General features: G+C 33.1%; 2 long non-coding RNA genes across 4 annotated transcripts; one reads left to right on the plus strand and one right to left on the minus strand.

The window, feature by feature from the left end:
- Positions 1-308: 308 nt before the first annotated feature.
- LOC141486552 (uncharacterized) lies at positions 309-8,882 on the minus strand. 3 transcript variants are annotated; one of them, XR_012467916.1, is made up of 6 exons: positions 4,950-8,882; positions 4,543-4,749; positions 4,379-4,471; positions 3,943-4,139; positions 3,259-3,478; positions 309-2,748 (listed from the first exon to the last, which is right to left on the minus strand). It is a non-coding gene; the product is annotated as an uncharacterized lncRNA (long non-coding RNA). The 3 variants fall into 3 exon arrangements; XR_012467915.1 differs by having other exon boundaries at positions 4,543-8,881; XR_012467917.1 differs by having other exon boundaries at positions 3,337-3,478; positions 4,543-8,879.
- Positions 8,883-11,039: 2,157 nt separating this feature from the next.
- LOC141486599 (uncharacterized) lies at positions 11,040-12,687 on the plus strand. The gene is made up of 2 exons (XR_012467944.1): positions 11,040-11,143; positions 12,475-12,687. It is a non-coding gene; the product is annotated as an uncharacterized lncRNA (long non-coding RNA).
- Positions 12,688-22,501: the final 9,814 nt, after the last annotated feature.

Raw genomic sequence — 22,501 nt, forward strand, 5'->3', positions numbered from 1 at the left:
CAAAAGTGTCATTGCCTCTCTTTGAAATCAAAACTCATTGTTAGATTTTACATCCACTATTATTTTTGTGCTATCACCAGATATATTTTGCAACTATATCAACTTCATAAGGCTTTCGAAAAAGTTTGAATTCGGCTTCCTGCACGAAGAGGAAATCTTTGTTTGCATCTCAGATGGTATCTTTTTCTTGTTCTGAGGTAGGATTGTAAATTAAACAACTCAAGTTTAAAGAATAACTGTAATGAAACAAATAAAACAATACAAAATAAACAATAACAAAAAAAATTATTACAATTTGAAAAGGAACCAAATATAAATATATCCATGAATCCATACCGAATAATATTATATGAAAAATAGTGTCGGTTCACAATTGAAACTAGTCAATTAAAAATTAACCTTTTACAATTATATACTATTATATAATCATATTGAAACAATTACCCAATAATTTTGATAAATAACCCACTCGATAATATGAATGGAAATATTTTTCAGAAATAGTTGTTTGAAATTAGAAACTTCGAAGAAGATGAAAACCCAAACACCAAACTGGAATCTCGCACTCTACATACGTTTCGCTAACCAAGTTAGCGCTAACTTGGTTAGTGAAACGGGCGTCGAGTGCGAGTGATTCCAGTTTTGGTGTTTGGGTTTTCATCTTCTCCGAAGTTTCTAAGAGTTTTATTGATTTCGAAACAAAACAGTTTTTGTCAATATACTCCTAACTCGTATTGTTGATGAATCTAATTTAGAGGATGTTTCATGATGAATTCTAATGTTGAAATATTTATTTAAAATCAGTTTCGATAGCTGCAATGAATGACCACCAATGGCATCTTCATCATACAAGTGATCACCAAAATAATCATATATTTTTGGTGGAATTTTTTTCAGAGTATTATTCACCAAAACATTCATTAGGTTTTTTATTCTATTACTGAATATGTTGTTAGTTTTATGGAAAAATCTAAAATACTTTTCAGCAACAACACAAACTTCTACTACTAACTTTGATGCTTTAGTGAGGTTTCGATATTCCTTTCTTATAAGCAGTGTAGAGGTAGTCTCATCATTTTCATCAAATAAAAGTGACTTACATCTGAAACATGAAACAATATTTTCCAGGCTCCTCGACACATAACCCGCCATATAACATAATCTGTTAAACACCAAGCAGGAGAATGGAGAAAATCCAACGCTTGTATGTCTTCACTCAGTTTATTCTCAAATATTGCTTGATCAGTAGTCGAAGAAAGATCTTCCTCATTCTCACTGATGGTAACTCGATCACTGTTACAAAATAATATCGAGGTTGCATCTAAGTTCAAAGAATTTCCCGTATCTCCAGCTTTTATTTCTGAATGAACTATCAACCTTTTATAAGCTGCCTCAAATTGTCTAGCAGTTGGATTGTTATTGAATCCCCCACGACTTCTAACTGCTCCAAAGAACAATTCAACATGATCCTGGGATAATTTATAAGTTAGAATATATTTCAGTTTTCCAGATTTGACATTAGATTTGTAAAGGCCTTTGAGGCTCTCTATACAAATAAGAAATCCTAAAAAACCAGTTTTTCTCTTTGATTTCAATACCTCAACTTTTCCTGTAGACAGATGCAATATATATTCCTCAATGATGTCAAGACACTTGAAAAATTACTTACTCGTTACAGGAGACAAAGGCTTTTTATAATTATATTTAGCAAATCTATTTTTTGCATTGAAAATGTCGAATAAATCATTGAGGTAACGGGCGAACAATGCAGTTGCTTCCGCTCCTTGGAATTCAGGCAGTAATAAATCTTTACATAGATATATCAAAGAATCTGCTACACTTTTACTTAGCGTTTGTGTGGCGATTTTGACTTTCATTTTTTCTCTAGTCCATACAGTATGTGACGTTTTCGCAGTTTTGTTGCAGCATGTAACCCCTCATTATATTGAATGTTAACTAATTTGTCAAAATAATCCCAACTCACTTGATTTTTAGCAGAGTCTTGCAAGTTCTTATAAGATCCCAAACAATTGCTTACCAATTTTATCATATGACATGGATCTAGAAATAAATATACCTTTTCCTTCGTAACAGGATGATTAAAATGAGTTTTCATTGGTGAAACATTGAAATCTGCTCCCAGAATTGAAGCCATCTTGAAATTGGCTGCAGTACCATCAAATGTTATAGAGGACACAATTACCCCAGTTTCATCAACCAACTCTAAACATTTCTTAACAAGACCAGCTTTGTCAGATCCAGAAAGACCATCTAAGAGAAAATATCCAACAGGTATTTTCCAACAACTGTTCAAACAAACTAGCATAAACACCAACACTTCTTCAGCTTCAGGAAGTTGATCGCTATCCAAATCAGTACCAATATCTACATACCCACAAAACTTTTTGCCAGTCCATTCAACTTGTTTTCGAATGGACATTTCATCAAAAATTAAATTACAAATAATATCACATTTTTTTTTTGTTTAGCTGCATCAACTTTCAGTTTCAATGCTGTTAACGCTTCTTTTGTCCACCCAGGAGCACCATCAACTGATTGGTACCATTTTGATAAAGTTGTCGGGTGCGGTAAAGAATTATTAAATGTCGTCCTAACATAATTATATGCCTTAGTAGAATAAAAGCTCAGAGTTAGAGCAAATGATCTAAGTGCTGGTGTATATTTTTGAGTTCTGGGACCCTTAAGCATCCTTTTGAAAAGTTCAGATGTTGACTCTGACATAGAAGCCTGCAACAAAAAATATGCTAGATATCTTTGAAGATCAAAAAGTTGTTATCACATGATTTGTCATAATCGAGTATGTATGAATTCAAAAGAACATAAAATAGTAAGTTGCTGGAACTTTCAACTTCTCAGAATGAGTCGATTATTCATAAAAGAAAACTTTTGTTCCAATTCCTTCACAGATTGTTGAGATGATAAACAAAATAAAAATTTTAGAGTTAGTGGAAAAAAAGGAGTTTTTGTATATGTTTAAACTGTACCCATAATGCTACTTGGAATGAAGTGTATAGAAAAAAATAAACACAAAACCCAATATATCCCATAATGCGCTACATATTATAGCACCGAAAATTTCTCAATCACTTCCTTATGACATCGAAGATGACTATTTCATTATCATTATCATATTTTCTGCTCGGCAAAGAAGTTCATGAGCAATCAACTCTACAAAAATCTATAATTTTCATACAATTTGTTGTGGTGGTGAAACGGATTGAAACCTTATTAACACACTCTCAATGAACTTCCACAATCTTCACGGACCAAAGATTTAGCTTTCAAATGGTTTATCAGTGAATTCAAGTTTGTCACCTTGGACTGCAGTCTCCGCACTGACTGTTGTAAAGTTCTAATTTTAGTTTTCTGGCCTGTCAAGATTTTTTTCATTATTTTCAGATTTCTTCTGACCTTACGAGGAGTTGAAAAATCACTGGTAGCTAGGTCATCAGGAGCTCTGAAATGAATATAAATAAAATTCAGTTTTTTCTCAAAAACTGTTCATCTTTTTTTTAAATTGTTATATTGAAGTTTATTAATTTAGTATTATTTCCCTAGTATGAACATCGTTCATGTTTTCTGGGATTAATAAAGAATAATAATAATAATGTTCAAGCTGTTATTTGTATTCACAAACATGCTCATATCAAAGAACATGAATTCTGAATATTCTGGAAAACTATAAGATCAGACTGCAAGTATCAACAATAATTAATTAACATTGAAATGACAAGCAGGAAAATACTGGCCTAAAATATCAAAATGAACTGAAATCATTATTATTATTATTGAACGCATATTGTTACTATTGACGGATACAGATTTGGGATTCGTGGTTAAAATTAGCTAACAAATACAGCTAACCCATTGCTTGTGATAACTTCTTAAAACTATTTCTCTGTTAGATTATTTTTCACTTACTTTCTCTTCTGCAAATTTGTGGCGAGTCTGTTTCCTTTTCTGTGACTAAGTTATGGATTAGTTCAGTTTCTGATGCAGTCAATGTTTCTGAGCTAGAATCAATACATTTTTCATATTCTCCTTTTGAATGTGTGCCCATTTCTGGAGTCAGAGTATGAGATATTTCGGTCTGATGAGTCTGCACATTGCTTCTTAATCTAAAAATTATAGAATGCTCAGATTGAGCCAATTTCTAAATGGAAAACACTATTAGTTTCAAAATCCCACAGGAAACATTGGAACCAATTCAGTTTTCCTTTGATATTTTTTTAGCACTTAGAGTACAAAATTCCGTGAGCATAAAAGATCATTATTTGATTATTAGCACAATACCAGGAGCAGAAATAGTTATAAAAATGAGCCTCAATCATGTTACACCACCTGGATTTGATCTTACCTCTTTAGTGGAGGGCCATCGATAGACTTGTCAAATTCCAAAAAATTGTTTTCTGAAGCTGTATCTGTTGAATATGTAGATGAGTCATCCTTTCTGAAAAAAGTTAATTTATGTTACGAAAAAAATATTGTTAGAAAATGATAACTGTTGAATTATTACTATACCTTGAAGTTGGAGGAATATACTCTTGATTAAAAGACAAAGGACGGGCACCTTTTTTCAGGAATATTTTTCCACTGGGTTTCACTTCAAACGCTTCTCCCTCAAAATGAACGGAACAAATTCTTGCATATTTTAGAGTATTTTCGGGGCATTGCTTCAATCCCAAATTCTCAAACCAAACTGCTCTTTCATTGGCATCAGTTGGAAATCTGAAAATTTTTGCTCTTTATTCATTAATACGTGTAGATAGAAATTATTAGAATTTGTATATTTAAAATGTTTTCATCTGAAAACATTGCATTTCACTGCGTGCCATGCGAAATGAATTTCGGTTTCATTTTGAAGTACCTATCTATAGCAATTCGAAACTCATTGTGACGCCTATGAGCAAAAACCTGTATTCACTCACCTGTGTAGGGTCAATTTTTGGTTAGAACATTGGGATTGCTTGCAAACCCAACATTATTAGTTTCTATCTATTATTTAACTATATATAAACAAAACACAGTAACAAATTCACTATTTTCAACACAAACCAAACTATGTCAACACGAAGTGGAGGGAAACAGTAAACACTCGAGGATAACATAGACAAACAGAACAAGGCAGCAGTGTTGGCAATGGGAATTGTACAAAATGCATACCAACCTGTCGCCGATGTAATTATTCTATTCAATCAACTGTTTCTCTTTCCCTCTCTCTCTCTCTCACTAAATATATCAATATAAAGAGAGATATCCAAAATCCTTGCAGAATATCCAAAAGTCCTTACAAATTCCTAGCATATCTTTATTACTGCATTTTAGTTTCTAAATAATCGGATTACTTGCAAATGCAGTAATTACTGGCAAATTGGCATCACTGCAAGGCAGGTAGTAGGCTTCCAAACGACAAATTCGACAGTGTTGCCACGAGTTCACTTGTAACGAACTGTGCCGATTTATATGGTAATGACAAATATTTTCGAAGTGAATGTGGTACTAGTTTAGGTTTTGAAATGTTTGATGTCTATCTTAACCTCATGATAGAGGTCATAACTTCATGCCGTTGAATGTAATTTGTTAGCTTTGAAGTTCCGCACAGCATTGGTGATATTAAAGAATTATCACGGATTCAATATGGCAACGTCCATATCCACATCGTGATCTTAGAATGCTCCCATTCACCGGCTTCATTTATTTTTCTACGTCCATGTATCTAACCGCTCGCTTTTGCAAAATAGTTCTTATTTCGAGTATCATGTACATGGCTACTACTAGTCGCCGTTTTTTGTTTTTGCGTGGATTAAAAACTATTTTCAAGTGCATGGATCATTCAGAATTTTTTTCATATGAGATTTTGTGTGTGTGACATAATGACGGAATTACATCTGGTTGGTGTGTATGTGTACGTTTACATATATTTGTGGAACACTGTGTATATAAAAAACAGTATTTGTGGCAGTCTTCACAATTGTGGAATACTTGCACGCTCATACCACAATTTTTTCGGTGATTTTCGCATAGTTACGCTGATGACGAGTCTATCAATACCTACTTTATAGTTTCAATGTGTAAGATGCCACTAAGACCCTTCATGCAAGTTGCTACACTCACCAATATTTGTAAAATACCAAAAGTCACTGCTTTGAGCGCCCTCTATATGGGCTATTTTCAGTACTTTTTCGGAATCTCTGGCGGTAGCTGTACAAGCCGTATTACTTGTATATTTAGAGAAAAAAACAATCAATACTTTTTCATTATTATAACAACCATTGTATAAATAAATGATTCATGAATACTTCATTTGGTTTCTTTGGTACAGTTGGTACAGGGAGCAGCAAAGTGTAAACATGAAAAATCGTGAATCCCATATATCAGTAAGAGTTGTGATAGATATTCATAAACACCAAATCCATCCTTGATGAAAACTGAATACATCTATCTATATCATTGTTACACGACGCATGGTCTGCCAACCATCAGCATCAGGAGATATATTTTTTCATTTATTCTCAGACTGAGTATGTGATATGAGCAAGTATTTTTCAGGATGATCAATAGCCTGTAGATCCTGATGATCTCAACTTGGCGAGTGGAACGCGTGTCGAGTAACAGTGACGTAGTTTTTTTGTTTTTATAAAAAAATATTTATGGGTCTTGTGAATTTGAAATTCTCTACACTGCTACCTTCATAGATCTATTTCAGATATTATGATCTCATGTTGCTTATAGTTCTTCGTCCAATATCATCCATTATTACCAATAGAAAAAAAAACTAATGAATACAGTTTATTGTACGATTTTAACTATAAGGGTTTTACAAAAACCGCGAGACGTGTACGCTATACAATAGCTTCTTCAACCATAACTTAGAGTTACTTCTGAATTACACCATTATATACTATAACCTAGTACCTATTCGTCTACCTAAATAATAAATGTACCTGAAAAAATCTACCTGGAAACGTCAGGTATCAGGTATTTCGAAAGTCTACCTGTGAATATACCTGAAGGCAATATTGTCAGAAGCGAATTTCAATAAAGAACTGAATATAATGAAGCAAATAGCCGTCAACAATGATTATGATAGTGGTCTGATACATTCTTTATTATCAAAAAAATTTACAGGTAGACTTTCGAAAAATGTATTGATACCTGATGTTTTCAGGTAGATTTATCATTTAGGTAGACGACTAGGTACTAGGTTATCGTAAATAATGGTGTAATTTAGAAGTAACTCTCAGTTATGCTTGAAGAAGCTATTGTATAGCGAAACACGTGTCGCGGTTTTTGTAAAACCCTTATAGTGATAATCATACAATGAACTGTATTGATTAGTTTTTTAATATGGATTTTCATCAAGTATCGGCCAATTCAATTTAATTACCAATATACTCTAAAGGAAAGTTTGATATGATACAAATTTCATTGAAAGTATAATAACGTATGTATTGCAGAATACAGATGAACTCCCTAATAATAGTTAGTTAGATAGTCATTGGTTGCAATGAGCCAAATGTGTTTTACTCAACTTCTGAATATATAGCGGTTGATTATTTCAATGAAACATTTCCAAATTAATTAAGTTCAGTGGCTTCTATTCGATTCTAGTACCAACACTGTTTATTTTTCACATCAATGACTTGCTAGAAGCTACATCTTGCCCAGTGCACAGCTTTGCGAATCGTATCCTTCACACCGCTTTTCCACCGGAAAAGAACATGGAAGGAACGTGAACAATTTAATTGTGGACTTGGCAGAAATTCTAGTATGGGTATCCAAAAAATGATGGACAAAATAGAAGCAAATGTTTATCATGAATCTTCAGAATTTATTTTCACAGATTAATGGTTATTTTCATCAAATTCAAATTAACATTGAAGTGGGCGTCACCAAACTTTGTTGAATCACAAGTAGTAACCATTTATAAAGCTGGGAAATTAAATGGGGATAATTGATGGGAACGTATTTTTGTGGAGTTTGGTTGTTAATTAATACCATAAATAGTAAACAACTGAAATAAATACAAGTATATTGAAGTTATATGAAACAAAAGGCTTCTGTGATATGGAAATCGAAGATATTTTTGGGGAATACTGAGAACTCAATTTTGCAAGATTATATCACACCATAATTGAAAAATGCTTACCCATAGTACTATGCATCAGCTCACAACATTATAGCATCATAATCATGATATTTTATAGAGATTTATGTGTAGCACTTCCCCTATATTTTTTTTTATAAAAATTTGAAATAGCTTCAAAATAACATTATAAGTTGAAATAAATTATAAGTTCTGGCCCTATTGGTCCTCTTCACATAACAGTAAAATGGAGGTAGAACACTATCTAGCTGGACACCACCAAGAACGTTTTCCCCACAATTGAAGAAAAGGAAAAGATCAGAAAGATCTGTACTTCTAGCCTCTAGCCGAGTTGAACGTAGGTAATAGCAAAGTGATTAGATTCACTCTTTCCAATATAAACTACTTATTCGCCTGATGTCATCCTACATCCCTAAAATCCACATCTACATCCACAAAAAGGTATCCCGAGTATTCTCCAATTTCTGGGGCTTCTCAAAGACTTACCTCTAAAGAGGGTAGGCAATGGTGTATCTATCAAAAACCGGGAGCCTCGTGGTTTGATTAAGCAAAAAACTGGAATTTTCAGGGCTACTTTACAAAACAGCCAGAATATTATTCTACTCAATTCAGGAAGGACAATTATCAATTTCAACAGGAAGAAGAATTCAAATCCAAAAACTGTATCACTTCACAACCACCTTGGCACATCTACCTTCACAGGAAAAATATTGAACTGAAGCCTTGAAAAGAATCGTGCTTGGTTTTACCAATCGAATGGAATACATCTCAGTTATCAGACAAATGGAAGGTGAGATATTTAAAATTCCGCCTTAATTGGGAGCTGGCAACTAACCATACACAAAAGTGTTCGAATGGTGTCCTGTATGAGCTGACTTCTCTTGGATTTATTTCAAAAGTTATAGAAAATTAAAGTAAGACAAACTAAACGCTACAATATCATGAACGCAATTCTTAAATTCTAATTTTCCATCCATTAATTACTAGCTTACGATATACCTAATTACAAATCAGGTGTCCCTGAAATCAGCCAATGACATTTTTGGTTTCCCAATTATTATATTAACTATTATCTATTTATCCGGTAAATGAATTTAACAAAGGCGAAAAATTGAGGTCTGTTTGGTCAGTAATCAAGTTCAAGGAATTCTTTTCTCTATAAATGTTTAAACTTTCTAACATATTCAATTTCATTCCTTTGCCTCCCAAATGCAATATTCCCAATTCATCTTCAAACGTATGGTATTCTGTGAGCAAATGGAGAAGACGAAGAAACCTCGTCTCACTCCCTTGGCAACTGTAAGGCGTATGGGAGATTGAGATTCGAAACTTTTGGAGTCGAAAAACTCATACAAGAGGAACTAATCGAATTAGAATGGACGGACATAATAATCTTCATTGGAAGGCCACGATGGTTCGAAAAAAGAAAGACTAGGAGTGGCAATATGTAGTTATGTGGAAAGCGGGGGATGGCAAAAAGAGCTTGTATGAGCCCTCAGGCTCATACAAGCTAATAAGCCTGATGTAGTCCTTCTCGACCACCAGACCAAAACGATATTTGTCGTGGAGTTTTCAGCTCCTGGCGAGACGAATATCGCCAGAAAAGAGGAGGAAAAACGGATAAAATATCGAGATTTTCTCTTCGAACTCCGCAGACTCTATCCAGATCACTCTGTCAAGATGGTCGTTCTGATTGTTGGAGTCCTTGGTGGAATGATGTCTTCTCTGCTCTCGAATCTAAAAATCATACCGGCTTGCCGCACTAAGGCAGAAATCTTAGCCGCACAGATGCAGAAGGCTGTCATTCTTGGCTCACTGCGTTTGCTCAGGGCACATGATTCTCGGACCCAATGATCACTTACCCCACGATGTGGGGAGTGGTCATTGGTTGATTATGCTGGCGCGCCCTCCCGAATATGTCGGGGCTTCGGGGGATAGGGCCTGACCAGCGCACACTACGGTGAAAAAAAAAAAAAAAAAAAAAAAAATCCATACAATAATATAAGAGTTGTGTATAAAAATGAATAAACATAATAATATCCACAGAAGTATCAAACATAGTTGTTTGTGGAATTACAAAAGAGACAGTCACGAAAGATAAAATATAAAACTAAGTGTAAAATAAATATACATCAATTAAAATTATACCTGATTAATTCATATTATAATAGTATAGATAAACTTGAGTATACATACATGCATTTCAATCTCTGTAGAAATCTTATATCTAATGAATAATGGATATACACATATATACATACATATACACGCATACATACGCACACACATATACATACATATATACACATACATACACAATACATACACGCATATACACATACATACATATATAAATAAGCTATTGATAATCATAATAACAATATATTTGGACAGTGGTTCAACCTTCGATTAGTTTATGAATATCCGTTCTTGCATTTTCCTTTACAAATGATACTAATTGTTTTTTGAAGCGTTTCATAGAAGTTTCATATGTAATTTCTTTTGGTAAATAATTTAATAGTTTGGGAGCTAGATAACGATAGCTTCTCTGTCCTATAGATCCTATAGATTTGGAAACCAGTGGTATACAATGGTGATGCCTTTTTCTCGTTGCGTATGGGTGGTTTGGAGTGTCATGTTCAGCTTTGTTCTTGTATAGCTGGCATCCTATCTGAACGATGAATAATTGTCTCAAATCTAAAATTTGAGTCTCTTTATACAGCAAATTACTTTCATACCTTGCAGGTTTATTGAGTAGTATTCGAAGAAATCGTCTTTGAGAGACTTCATGAGAATTTTTCTGTATTTGTAATTCACGAACTTTTCGACTTGTTTCAGTCTATATGAAATACAACGTAGTTTTTTTGTTAAGTACTGTATATGGTGGTCCCATCTAAAATGATTATCTATATATATATATACCCAGATATTTGATTTTTTTCGCAGGTTTAATTACAAGATTTTGTTGAATATTCAGAGTGTATTCTGGCAAGGATGTTGAGAGACTGCTGAATGGTAAGTATACTGTTTTGTCAAAATTAATTGAAAGTAATCTACTGTCAAACCAGTCTTTGAGATTTCTTAGGTCTTTTTCAATGTTCAGTTTCAGATTGTACCAGTCTTCATCTTTATAGTATATTACCGTGTCGTCCGCAAAACTTATAATTTTCCCGATTGTTTTTTGTATGAATAAGTCATTCAAATAGATCACGAATAGCACCGGCCCCAGTACTGTCCCTTGAGGTACACCGCATGTTATTTCCATTTCTGCATTGATTTGGCTTCCAATTTTCACTCTTTGCTTTAATTTGTGTGCAGTACCTCTTACGCCCATATTTTCTAAGGTATCTAGAAGTATGGAGTGGTCGACCGTATCGAATGCCTTTTTCAGATCTATGAAAACACCTATTGAAGGGGTACTTGAGTCTAGAGATTCATAGATGGTTTTTGTTAGGGAATGAATTGCATCAGTAGTAGATTTATTATCTCTAAAGCCAAACTGAGATGTTGACAGTAGATTATATTTGGTTAGAAATGTACATAATCTGGCTTTTAGAATTTTTTCGAAAATTTTGCTGATCGATGATAAAAGGGATATGGGCCTATAATTTGTGACATTATCTGTTTCGCCGCATTTGAAAATTGGAGTTACTATTGAGTTCTTCAGAACTGAGGGAAATGTCCCAGATTCAAATGATCTATTTATGATGTCCATTAAAGGATTGCTAATGAAGTCAATGATGATTTTGAGAATTTCGGCTTTGATTCCATCGTGTCCAGGAGATTTATTATTCTTCAATTCATTTATAGTATTCCTTATCTCATTCATACTTGTAGGTGTGAGAAAAATTGAATTATTCGTTATATTTTTCTTATTTTTGTGAATAGGATTTTTTTAATGTTTTTCGCTAGGTTTCTTCCTACATTCACGAAAAAACTGTTGAACATGTCAGCGATTATTTTTTGATCGGTGACGATTTCTCCTTTCTCGTTTTTGATGTTATTTATTTGTTTTTTTGTTTCGATTTTCAGAATTTCATTAACCGTTTTCCATAGTTTTTTGCTTGTATTCTGTTCATTTTCCATTAGCTTTCCATAATACTTTTCTTTTGCATCTCGTATTTTTTTCTCAGTTATTTTTTTGGTTGTGAGATAATCATTTTTCATGTTCACATTGGTTGGGTCTTGTTTCCAAAGGCGATACAATAGGTTTTTTTCGTTGATATGTGTTATCAAGGACTTCGTAATCCAGTTTTTTCGTCTGCGCTCACTATTTTTCATTTTTATGTGTCTTGTTGATTTACGAATACAGGTATTTATTATATTTATGAATTTTTCTGTTACAGTTTCAAGATTATGCATCGGGTATAATTCATCCTCCCAATTTATGTGGCTTATGGATTCAAGCAGTTCTTTTTTGTCTAATCTTTGAAAGTATTTTTTTGAATTGTTATTTATTTCATTTTTTGTTTTTTTATTTAGTACGATTTGTAGTAGCGTTATGTAATGATCTGTGATTGTGGTGGAGATAGTTATAGGCAATAGATTGTTGAAGTTTTGCTGTTTCGTTTTAATAAATATATGATCTAGACATGATTCCGATCCATTCCTTGCTCTGGTAGTGGTGTTTATGGTTGAGTGAAACCCATATTCACTCATAATGTCGAGATATGTTTTCGAGTCTTCAGTTTCCTTCAATAGATCAATGTTTATATCACCAACGAATAAACTGTAATGTGGGTTCTTATTCTCTTTGTTTAGCAATTCGTTAAGTTGATATAGGAAGTCATCAATTTTACTCGCTGGAGATCTATAGAACGCGTAGATGCAGATGGTCTGTTCGTCTACCGTCATATTGATTTTCAGTAATACACTTCCGTTTAGTTCGATATGATTATAGGAATGATATAGGTTTGCTTTTACAAACACAACGACACCGTCATTTTGGTTGTAGTTGCTGTCATTGTATAGAGTAACATAATCGGTCATATTAAGGGTGGAAGTATCAGGCACGTGCCAAGTTTCTGTTAAGACTATGCAGTCGAAAGACGCTTTAAGCTCTTCAAGATTGATTTTAAGTTCATCTATATTTTTTGAAATACTGCAAATATTAGTATTGAGGAATTTTATATCACTGAATTTATTATTTATCGCTAAGACTTCTTTCGCTTCATTGCAATTATTCAGGGGGTATGTTCTTATTTTTTCTACTATAAAATCTCTCATATAAGGATCCATACTGATAAGATTTACAAATATTACTATATTAATACAAAGGAATAGAATGTTTTATACTATAAATTCTGAAAGAGTTCACAATAACGAAGAAAGGTGAGATTATATAAATATATCTAAGGTATGTAAAGATTGCTATTTCTGGAATACCTATAGAATCGTAAGAATATGTATGTAGTTAATTTACAGCTTGCCGTTGCTTATTTATTTATTTGCCGATCGTAGTCTGTTCTTTCCGTTGGAAGGTTGTTCTCCTGTTTTCTTCTTAATTATACTAGAGTTCGTAGCGATAACTGATTTTTCGGTAGTCTTATTTTTTTGATGGGATTCCGTTCCTTGCGTAGCTGTGCCTTGGCTGAGTGTATTGTTGAAAAATTCTGGTAGACTGGATTCTATTTCTAAAGTATATTCTTTATTCCTTATGTTTGGTGTGGGAGGTGCGCTATTATGTTTTTCGTAGAGGGGATATTCTTCAGCGTTTTCAAGTTGTTCCACAGTATATGCTTTATTATTGATGTACAGTTTGTTTCCTTTTATATACGTTATATTATTCTTGTTTAGTCTTGATCTGTTCAGGTTTTCACGTAATATTCTATTTTCTGCCCTTTGTTCAAATGTCAAGTCCTGTAGGATTGATATATTTGTTCCCTTCAGCTTCTTGCAATTTCTTAGTATCTCTTGTTTTTTCATATAAGATATCAGCTCCACTTTCAATGGGTTTCTTTCCATATTTCTCAATGGATAAATGTTATTTATATCATCTTCAGTGATATTGATACCAAGAGAATTTTTTAATTTTGTGCAAACATTGACCGTAGTATTCTCTGTTGTTTGGTCCAAACCAAGTATCAAGATATTATTTTTTTTTGATGACCTTTCGAGTAGCTCAACCTTCTTCTTCAAGTCTTGATTTTCCCTTTCCAATTTATTCACTTTGTTATTCAATTCCTCTAATGTCAGTAATACTCTGGCTTCGCTTGCTTCTATTGCACTTTTTATCTCTTTTCTATTTCTAATGACTTCTTGACGAAGTTCTTCCATTTCAATAGCTTGGCAATTAGATTTTAACGTGTATGGACACTCTTAGCCAAATGCTTATCTTCAACTGATAAGGGCGTTTGTTGATGGTTTTTATTCTGGGAGTCTCTTATTACTTCGGTAGTCTTTTTTAATTCGTTTTCACTATTTATTTACAGTTTGCTAATATACTTCTTTTTTAGTTTTTCAGAACGTCATATACTTTATGCTTCACCGCTTTTTATAATTTTCAATGCAGTTGTTTACATACCATGACTGACTTTCTGATGGAGCTTTTTAAATTAAATAATTTGGAAACCAGAATTATTATTGGCTGATTTCAGATACAACTAATTTGTAATGATTGAAAAAGTAGTATTGAAGAATTGTGCGCCTGATAATTTAGTATACTTCTGCCTCGAAGAAGTCATTGTGTGGCGAAACATTTGTCGTGGTTTTGTAAACCACTAATCTATGAGAATCAACTTTGAAGTTCCATTATAAACATTCAACATGAATGTTCATCAACTATCAGCTACATCGATTCAAAAAACATCTCCTTTCTGTAGAAATGTCTATCTCACATTGCCGGATGTGATTATGTCAGGTGTATTCATTCCAATGAAGTACTCCATTTCGATACTCGGTAATACTATCAGCAGTACCTTCAAATGCGAAAACCATGTGAGATCGATCCATTGCTGAAAGTGCCTCTTAAAAACTCGGTTTTGTGTTCTATGCCAAGAGCTATTTCACTCTCCATCAACTGATTATGATTTATTAAAAACAAAACAGACCTGTCCTGTTCCAATACACACACTGAAACATTTAGATTCCGTTCAAAAGGAGGCATTCGTCTCGTCGGGGATGCTCCGTTACGAACAAGCTTACTTCTTTGGAACACCCCAAAAAAGTTGACGATCTGTCTTTGTTTTATAGATATTTTCATAGACGATACTCTAGTGATATATCATCAATCGTTTCAACGTCAGCGGTCCAACCAATGACTGACCCAGTGAGTTCAATCTTCACATCCCTTTGTTATCGCTTTGGAGACATACGAACATTACTTTTCCAGGGCACATTTATGCAACGAACGGCAAAGTTATGGAACTCTCTGCCTCGGGAGTTATTGCTTGAGGCATACAACCGCAAAAATTCAAGAAGAAGAGTCAGCTTCTATTTTATATCATTCCGGGAACATTTCTATAAATCTAAACATTTTTGGGTCACTCCTCCTGTTCAAACAAAACTGTAATGTCGATATTTCAATATTTCCTAAATGGTATGCCACAATTATAGGCATTTCATTGAATTAAACTATCGAAGCGCCCCTTCGTTTGAAATGTTTGAATACTATTTCCAGTTTCATGCCTGTTTTGGGTGTGGCAGTTTCGGTAAATCATTCATATATTTTGTTCAATTAAGTGAAATAGTTAATAAGATCCTTTCGAGTGTTGAGATAAGAAAAAATTTTATTTTATTTTTTTGAATCGGAAAAATTAATCCGATGGGAGATACAGGAAAGTCAGGATTATTAGGTTAAGTTCGTTCACGCGGTTCAAATAATACACTGTGTCGATATCACGAAATTTTTAACATTTATTCTCTGCAGTAAAACTAGGTTTATGAATCATGAACTTATTTATTTATTGTACTCTTCGACGTGAAAGTATACAGTGAATTTAAGCTGATATTCACCATGGGGATATCGAAAACGATACTTAATATACATACAGTTCTGATTGAATGGCCATTTAAAGTTTCTCAACAGAATGACCACTTTTCAAGTTATTTCCGATAATATAAAGTTTTCGATGTCATATTTTACGTTTATCTAGTCTCATCGTTAAAGTTGTAATAAAATGTATTTCACTTCAACTTTCACGGCAACTTCATGTCATCGTGAGAAAGTACAATAACATCAGTTCAGACGTTTCGTTATTAATCAACCACGATCAGCTTAATTCATTGATGATAATAATAATAATAATATTTATTTCGACGGCAAGTTTCCATATACAAGTAAAACAATTAGGTAATTATGAATAAATATAAGAAGATTCCACGAGGGTTTCCCCTGTGTGTGGAAAAGGGTATATTTAACTTAAGCCTAGGAGTATTGAGATCATGGAGTATTACAATAAAATTAAATTTAATATTCAATAATAAAATTATATTTTCAAATTCATGGTTTACATTTTATCTAGAAATAATGAGTGTTTAGAAATAATAAGTGTTTTCAGGTCAATATATTGATGGATTTTTAAGCGTGGCAACGTATTGATCCAGGCGATGAGATGTTTTCGAAATGATTGCATTGATATGATTATTTTTAGTTCGTTGGATATCATATTGTAACACCTGGGTGCTAGAAAGTTATAATTTCTCATTAATGTGTTTTTCTTGGTTCTTGGTTCTTGATAGTGTGAGTGTGTAATGTTCATTTCGCGTTTCATATGTGTGTGTTCTACTGGTCGACATGTTTTTATTCAAATGCTGTCTTATAACGATTTTTACAAAGTAAAAATCTGAGTTTTTTACTGTGGCGTTTATATGATCATGCCATTTGAGATGTGGATCAATGATTATGCCCAAGTACTTAGTATTCTGTGCTGCGGACACATTGACCTCTTTGCCATTGTTCAAAATAACTCTGAGTGATTTATATTTAGGGAGGAATTTTTCATATGATGTGAAAGGTAAAAATATGGTTTTTCCAAAGTTGATTGTTAGCAGGCGACTATCAAACCATTGTATGATTTGTTTAAAGTCTTCCTCCGCAACCCTTTTCAGCTCAGCCCAGGTTTCTTCCGCATAAAGCACCGCAGTGTCATCAGCGAAACTGATAATATCGCCTTTAACTAACATGGTGTATAAATCATTGAGGTAAATATTGAAAAGGATTGGACCTAGAACTGTTCCTTGGGGAACTCCATAATTGACTGTCTTAGAATCACTGTATTGATTATCTATCCTTACGCTCTGTGTTCTTGATGTTAAGTAGTCTTTCATTAATTTATGCGTGTTTCCTCTGAATCCTATCCTTTCTAGTACCTCAAGTAGTTGGCTGTAACTTAATGTGTCAAAGGCTTTTGCTAGATCCACGAAAATACATTAACTGGGTGTTTTTTATCTATGTATTGGCTGATTTTATTAACTAGATGACCTGCCTTCTCTAAATCCGAATTGGCGATCAGACAATATGTTATTTTTCTATATAAGGTAACAATACGTTTCTTTAATATTTTTTCGAAAATTTTGGCCAAATTTGAAATGAGCGATATTGGCCTATAATTTGACACGTCAGTTTTATCTCCTTTTTTGAATATAGGGTTGATAATGGCCGTTTTTAATGCTATTGGGCACTGTCCTGTTGAGAACATTGTATTGATTATATAAGTGAGGGGTTTTGCGATTTCATGTGCTATCGTCTTTAAGGTTTCAGCTCTGATACCGTCGATTCCGGGGGATTTTTTATTTTTTAATTCAAATATTGTTTTGAGAACTTCATCTTCAGTTGTTTCTTCTAGGAAAAATGACTTACATAAGCTTTTTTTGGAAAGTTACGGAGTTGCGTTTCATCTATTTTATCAGCCAATGATTTACCAACGTCAGTAAAATAGTCAAGGAACTCATTCGCTATTTCTTGTTTGTTTTCCAGTATGTATCCTGTTTTATTTACTATCTTATCAATTTCTCTTCCTTTACTGCTTGTAGATATTTCATTTTTTGTTTTCCACATAGCGTTAGAGTCATTCCCATTTTTTTAAATCTGTTTTTGGTAATACTCTCTTTTGGCGTTATCTATTATTTTTTCAAGATCATTTTTCATTTTATTGTATCTTGTTTTGTTTTCCGTAGTCGGGTCAGCTTTAAATTTTCCGTACAAACAGTTTTTCTCATTTGTTAATTTTATTAAGTGATTTGTTATCCATGGGCTACGTTTAATAGTTTCTTTCTTTATTTTAATTTTATTTGTGCTTCTTTCGACTACAGTTTGTATTTTTCTAATAAATAGTTCTGTTGATAGTTCTAGATTCCCGGCTGTGTATATATGGTGCCAGTTTTCTTTTCGGATATTTTTTATTAGTTTACTATGATCCAGATAACTTTTTGTTCTTGTTAAACTGGTATTGACCTTCTTATTCTGTGATATACGCTGTAGAATGATAGGGTAGTGATCAGTTATATGCTCCTCTAATATCCTCCTCCTCCTCCTCCTCTATAATCTTGGAAATGGAAAAATAAAAAATCCTCTAGCATAGATGAAGTTCAAATGTCTTTGTTAAAAAACTGCCATGAATTCCTAGCGTCCTATATTGCTGATTTGTTGAACCTCTCTGTAGAATGTGGAAAATTTCCATCAGTCCTAAAAATTTCCAAAACCATTCCTATATTCAAGAGAGGTGATCCAGAAAGTATTGAAAACTACAGGGGTATCTCTATCTTGAATCCAATTTCAAAAATATTTGAAAAGGGCATGTGTATCCGAATAAATGACTTCTTGGCTAAATTCAAATCATTGACAATATGCCAATATGGCTTCCGCGAAGACCTCAGTACGGAAACAGCCACTACTGAACTCGTACAATATATTTATGACCAAATGGATGCCAATAAGTTAGTATATGGAATTTTCTTTGACTTATCCCGAGCCTTTGACACCCTAAACTATGAAATTTTAAAAATCAAGTTAAATTCTCTTGGAATACGTGGTCATATTAACGACTGGCTCATGTCATTCACAAGGGAAAGACAAATGGTAGTGAAAATTGATAACTATACCTCTGAAAAACATGAAATAGAACTTGGAACTCCTCAGGGGAGTGTTCTTGGACCCCTGTTGTTTCTGCTATATGTGAATGACCTTCCCAACTATATAAAGGAGGGAAGGCTATTCATGTATGCAGATGACACAACGATTGTGGTCAGCGGACACACTCCTGAGGAAATAATTTCGAAAATCAGAAATGTCATTGAACAGTTCTCCCGATGGTGTTTGGCTAATCACCTATTGGTGAACATTTCAAAAACAAAAATAATGGAGTTCACAAAAAGACGAGTTGACACAATGGATGTGATGGAATTTGATGGTTACACTGTTAAATGTAGCCAACAAACTCTATTTTTAGGAACTGTTTTAGATTCAAACATTCAATGGAATGAACAAATTAACACAGTCTGTGGGAAGCTCAATAAATCATTTTATGCTATCCATGCCTTGAAAGACACTCTTGACAGACATTCACTCATGAGTGTTTACTTTGGCATGGTGTATTCTACACTTAGCTACAATATTATCTCTTGGGGTCAAGCCAACGAATGGGTGCGTGCTTTCAGGCAACAAAAGAGAATAATAAGATTGATATTCGACTTAGATTTTGGTGAGTCTTGTAGAGGAACTTTTAAAAGAAATAAAATTCTGACTACCACTTGCATTTACCTATTTAAACAAAGCTTACATCGAATGCTCAAATACATCAGTATAGAACACGAAACAATCATCACTTATATCAATCAAAACTCAATCACACTTACTACAAAAAATCCCCAGAATGGGCGGGTGTTCACCTCTATAATTTATTGCCAAATCACCTAATGCAACTTTCACCAAAAAAGTTCAAGGTGGAATTGAAGAAATTTCTTTCGAATAGATGTTTTTATGATCTGAATGAGTATATGAACCATACATGAAAATTGATGAGTCTAATCTTTTAATTTGATGTTACAATGTATTTTGTTTCTTGTGATATTTGCGTGATAAAATTTTTATTTACTGTACAATATTTCTTATTCTATGTGACGAACCTATACATTGTACAAATGGCAAAAAAAGGTAATATATTATCTATCTATCTATCTATATAAGGTATGTATGTGAAGGTTTCCTCCCTATCCTTCACAAAAAAATGGTCTATGCACGTTTTCGTTTCACCTGGTATACGTGTGTAATTATTAATATAGGAAAGGAATCCAAATGAGTTCATGATGTTTAAATAATTGTGGGTTACTTCGCTTTGGTTGTCCAATATATTGATGTTTATATCGCCAACTATCAGATAATATCTGATTTAGTATTTTTTGGTGATTGTAAGTATTTTATAAGACTACTACATTGACGCATGTGGATGGAGATCTATATATAGAGGTTATTCTGATACTTCTTTTTGCAAATACAATATCAAGTTCAATAATTTTGTTTTCATTTATTTGAGAACATGATATGTGATAGTTTAAACCTTCTTTAATATAAAGTATGATACCATCATTCTGGTTTATAGTGCTTGAATTATAAAATATATCGTATCCATTGATGTTAAAGATACTTTCGTCTTCGATTTTCCACGTTTCTGTGAGTATTATTACATCGAATTCATGTTTGACCTGAGCTAATAATATTTTAAGCTGATCGATATTTTTTCTTATACTTCTAATATTAACATGAAATAATTTGAGATTTTCATTATTAGATTCTAGTGTTTCAAAAGATTGCTTTTTAAGTGAAATAAGGTGAGTTTCGATGTTTTTGATTTCAAAATTTTTTATGTAATAGTCCATGATTGTTTAGGGTAGATTCAGGTAAATATAGATACTAAAATTGAGTGGTTGTAATATAAAGCATGTAAATTTACAGTAAACTATTATATAATAATAAAATATAGGAACTTTTGTTTATGAATATAAATATAGATATATATAAGATGTTGTTTCAATATAGGCAATATATAGGCAATAAAAATGATGAAATTAATAATAATAATAATAATAAAAATAATTTTCTTTACTGAACGGCTTGTGATCCGAACATTGTCGACGAGCTAGTACTCTTTTAGTAGAAAGCTCACATAAAAACAATTCCAAATGAAAATTATACTAATAAGACGCGATAGATGACGAAAATCTAGTTCAAAAGAGGTGTAGTAGGGTAGATGCAAATCATAAAACAATATTGATGGATAGTTAGCTTAGTTTTTGAAAGTCCGAGGACTGAATGGGCAGTTCAGAAACAGATGCTGAGACTCGATATACCAATTTCATTCAACCAACCATAACGAATCTACAAAGATGTTTGAAGTGCATGCCGAAGAAGATTTCAGACACAAATGAATGAAAATACAAATTCTTCAGACACAACTTCCACATCCTGTGAAAACAACTTTGACATGGTTGTTTCAGACGTATATTTCCCCGGATTTTGGAGAAAGAAAAATAATATAAAAGGAAAGTTATCACAGACATCGATCCTAAATATTTCCCCCGCGAAGAAAACAATATTTTGTTACGATATTTTTTTCTGTTGTTTAATTAATTCGTTACATCGATTCAACTTCAATTGAATATATTTCCTGTATCACGTACACCCTATAAAAGTAGTCACTTCTTCATAAATTTATTTTCTATGCGACAAAATCTCTTGGGCTCGGTACTGATTTGAAACGACGTAAATTAGATAGCGATTCCTGGGGAAACTCATGAAGATATCTGCCTAGTAAATGTTTTTTTAACTATCATTGATTGATTTTCGCAAAAGTGCGGATTTACATTTCAAAGGCTGTTAGGGGTTGAATGTTTGGTGCATTTTTGGGTTATTTGAAACCGAATTCAACCTTTGATTCAATTCAGTTTGGATTAAGATAATAAATTGATTTCGAAACGTCTCCTGCTGTGCTAGGGATCTCGACACAAGGAGGTAAGCGTTCGACTTTTTCTTTTAGAAACATAAACTTTGAAAATACCTTAATTGAATTGTTCATAATTTTAGACGTTTCATTTTTCACGGACCACTTTCCATATTCACGAATTTCCTACACTCGTTGTGTATCCAGAAGGAAGTTTCAGCCTGTTTTACTTCTCGAAGTATTGCGACTACTTAAGAGTTTGGTATTGCTACACCTTTTTACCTGGTGATTATATGCAACGGACTTGGATAATAAAAAAAATCGTTATGGAAGCAATAAACACAAGAATTGAAAGATCATTTTCTTGTGAAGTGAATCAATTAAGGACAAACCGATGCCTATAGTTTATGTTATACTAGGAACCTTATTCATAGTTGAGAAGAATTGAATGATTGATGTGTTGCCTGTTCACATTCAATTCTTCCACCCGAAGTTCTTG

Source organism: Leptinotarsa decemlineata, unplaced genomic scaffold (genome assembly GCF_025532065.1).
Source record: "Leptinotarsa decemlineata unplaced genomic scaffold, Ldec_3_MD MMD2_tig00026358_RagTag_RagTag, whole genome shotgun sequence".
Taxonomy (NCBI): Eukaryota; Metazoa; Arthropoda; class Insecta; order Coleoptera; family Chrysomelidae; genus Leptinotarsa; species Leptinotarsa decemlineata.